The sequence below is a fragment of the Cynara cardunculus genome, unplaced genomic scaffold (assembly GCF_001531365.2).
Source record: "Cynara cardunculus var. scolymus isolate 2C unplaced genomic scaffold, CcrdV1 Un_Scaffold_2516, whole genome shotgun sequence".
NCBI classification, from domain to species: domain Eukaryota; kingdom Viridiplantae; phylum Streptophyta; class Magnoliopsida; order Asterales; family Asteraceae; genus Cynara; species Cynara cardunculus.
In genome coordinates, this window is record NW_020201120.1 from 59,955 (window position 1) to 64,035 (window position 4,081).

The window sequence follows — 4,081 nt, forward strand, 5'->3', positions numbered from 1 at the left end:
CAATATCAGTTTCTACAACTTGTGTAGGACTGTCTTCATGATCTGAGGCATATTCATGCTTAGAAGTATCATTTTCAGAGAGCTTTGTGACAAAAACCTTCTTATAAAGAGACTCATTTTCAGAAGGCTCTGTGATGTGTTATGGAAAAAATTCAAGAGCCTCTGAGGATAACTTTCTCTCAAGAGGATGAATGGTACACACAAAAGCACAGTCTTTTTGGGTCTCTCGTTGTCCAAACTTGAAAATTCCTATCTGACTCTGTCTCATAAATCTCCTTGGAATGAAATCCTTCTTTTCAGAAGGTGAGAAAGAGTCAATATAGTATTCAAAAGCAACATTTTCCATTGTTAAACACGTTTTTGTGTCTGGAGCAACCAACAACCTTCTTCTTTTGAAAATGGACTTTGTGTTAGGAATATTACTTTTAAGATTCTTTGAAGATCTAAAGGTACTCTCAAGAGTTTTGTTGGATTTAAAACCAGGTTTGTTGTCAAATTCTGAGAAACCCATACCTCTTCTTAATTTTGAGTTCTCTGTCAAGAACATCTTGGTGCAAAAATTCTCTTTCTTTTTGGAAGAATTCTTTGACAGAAGTAACATTGCATTTCTCATGCTCTAACTTCTTTAACTCATCAACCTTGTTTTTTTTAACTCCTTTTGAATTTCGGCAACCTTTTCTTTTGAAATTTTTCAAAATTTACAAAGTTTGATTGAGCCTCTTCGAACATTTAAAAAAAATCTGTTTCTTCCTCTATGAGAAGAATGACTTCTTTTTCACAAAGAGAAAGTTTTTCTTTAAGCTTGTAATGTTCCAAATGACATGAATCAATTGATTCAGAAGAGTAAGAAGTGGAAACCTCTTGGTCATTTGAGTAAAAGGAGTCTGGGTCAATATTTGCCATTCCACAGAAGATCTCGTCCTCTATGTCCGTCAAAGGTTCATCCTCCTTAGCCTTGAAGCTATGATGTTCATCAATACGAATGGCTCTGTTGTTCTCGAGAGTCTTCTTCCCTTTTTCGATTTGTTTCTCCAATTCTGCCCAAATGTCCATAGACAGATGGCAGTGATCAATATATTTGAAGATCTCATGTGGTATAGCCATGATCAACATCCCTTTGCATTTGCTTTCCAATTCAACTAATACCTTTTCTTCATCGTTCCAGTTTTCGATTGGTTTGGGCTCATAATGCTCAGGAACTTCAGGGGTTGTACCAGTAGCTGGAACTCTTGGAATCAAATTCATTGGCACATATGGAGGATTGTAGAGAAATTCACAAATTCTGGGGTGAATTCCCTCCAGAAAGTTGATCATGCGCACTTTCCATTACGGATATTCCTCACAGATAAGCGTGGGAGGCTTTGATTGAGATCCAGTACTCATGAACGAGTTAATAACCAAGTTCGCCATTGAAATTTGAATGAAACAGGGTAAACTGAGGAAAACTGGTGTTCTAGAAAACGCAGATTAATACCAAAAACAGAATTAATCGAATAAGAATTCAATTCCTGCTCTGATACCAATTGTTGGATCTTAAATTCAGCTTTGATATTGATCTAATACTCTGAATGAACTCTAAGACGATTAAAGTGCAGCGGAAACAATAATAAGAACAGAACAGAGTAAAAATACCAAGAACACACAGTCAAGATGAGGAAAAAGATTAACATAGGAGAATTTTTCAAAGGTTTTTCAATTCATTCAATTGAATATATAACGATTACAATTCGGGAAGCTACAAATTACAATGGCCTTAGCCGCTATTTTTACTAGATCCTAACGACCTTAGAGACCAAATCTTGATGCGTGTCTTCATCTGAGCCGTCCAAATAAAGTCGACTAAGTCCTAGTCACGTGAGAAGCACATGCAGCTAATAACCATTGAAAAACTGTAGAATAGAATCTTCACAGAACACGAAATCCGCAGACCCTCAGAAGGCTGTATTTGTGAGCCATCTCAGAAGGCTGTATTTGTGAGCCATCTCAGAAGGCTGTATTTGTGAGCCATCTTAGAGGCTCTGCTGTATTTGACTTAATATTCCTACACAAGATCTTGAACAAATACATGGAGAGGAGGTCAACATATTCGATTTCTCTCAGAAGGCTGATTGAAGTAATGCGCGCTCAAGTCAAATTCTACAGCCAGAAAGATTTCGACATAGCTATGAGGTTGGCCCAGCCAGATCTAAAAATTTCTCCTCCAAAGAACAGACCAAGTTGGCTGCTTAGATTTCATMCCAACACCATTGTCCACAATCCCATCTTTGGGTTTGTGTTCCTAGACAAGGATGAAATTCTAAGGTTCTTTGATCCAAAGGAGACGCACAAATATTCGACTGAGTCTCTTGAGTGGGTGTTCAACTTAGTGGTGACAGAGGTGCAGAGAGGGCATATAARGGCGGATGAAGTGACCAACCTTCTGGAAACGATCAAGGTACAAGTCTCCTTCAGAGAATGGATTTTCAAAGTCTACAAGACTGTCAAGTCTGATCTGCAATATTCCGTAGACGATTTTCCAAACTCTACTGTGGAGTAATCTCTTGTAATAGTGTAGGCCTGCAACAATCTTTTAATTCTTTCTGTATTGTAATTCTTTTTCAGAGGATGAGTTTAATCTCCTCTTGTATTTTTTCCATTAGTCAATTCTTGCACCTATTTGTCCAAATTTACTTTTTCATACTTAGGGGGAGATTGTTAGCTCCATTATTCATCTCTTGTAAAAGTATAGAAAAAGTATTATGCAAGTCTTGACAGAAGGTTATTTTCCACAGAAGACAACAGAGGACTAACGCCAGAAGCCTCTTATTTGAGCAAGTAAAGTGTGACAGAACCTCTGATGTCTCTCACAGAGGTTCTGGAAAATGGTCCTCTGTCAATAAGATCATGCAAGTTAAATACAGCAGAGCCTCTGAGATGACTCACAGAGGGTCTGCGGATTTTGTCTTATGTGAAGATTCTGTTCTATAGTTTTTCAATTGTTATTAGCTGCATGTGCTTCTCACGTGACTAAAACTTAATCGACTTTATTTGGACGGCTCAAATGAAGACACACGTGAAGATCTGATCTCTAAGGTCGTTAGGAACTAGTATAAATAGCGGCTAAGGCCTTTGTAATTTGTAGCTTCCAGAATTGTAATCGTTATATTTTCAATTGAATGAATTAAAAAACCTTTGAAGCAATTCTCCTGTGTTAATCATCTTCCTCATCTTGACTGTGTGTTCTTGGTATTTTTAATCTGTTTTGTTCTTATTATTGTTTCCGGTGCACTTTAATCGTCTTAGAGTTCATTCAGAGTATTAGATCAATATCAAAGCTGAAGTTAAGATCCAACACAATTTTTTAGATTTTAATTGTTGCTGAAAATTTTGGAGTTTAAGCATCATCTTTTGTATCTGATGTATGCATGAATTTTCCAATACCTCATCATTCATCTCAGCATTCTCCTCTTCACACTCATCAGAAGAATCTATATCAATCTTTGCCATCAGACAAATGTGAGCCACATCTTAGGACTCGTCCTCCTCATCAGTTAAATTTAGCCAATAGTCATCTTTAGTCATCAATGCCTTTCCCGCATCTCTTTATTTTGACAGAAGAAACTTATTCCTATAATAGTCGGTAATTCTTGTAACCGACTTTCTGCAGTTAACAGCAAAATGTACCAATTTGCCACAGTTGTAGCATTTGGTGTTCTCGTCTGCCACTCCTTTAACAAATTTCTTCTTCTCTTCAGGTTTCTTCTCATACTTCTTCTCGTATCTTTTTTCATCATATTTTCTTCTTTTCTCCAAATTTATCTTTAAACTCATATTTTGAACCCGCAGAGAATCTGTTAAACCCCACAATGCAAAATGTAAAAACCCATAAACCTATAAACCATGCCTCTCAACCAGAGCCTCTGGTACTGAACACCAGAGCCTCTAGCTTTGTTCTCTTTGCAATCCTTACTTGGCATATGCTTCTCTCAACCAGAGCCTCTCGTTGTATAGACCAGAGCCTCTGTCTCCTTAACTTCTCATATTTTATCTATGTGAAGGGGAGTCTTTAATTTTAATCCATATGCATCATTTGAGGGGGAGC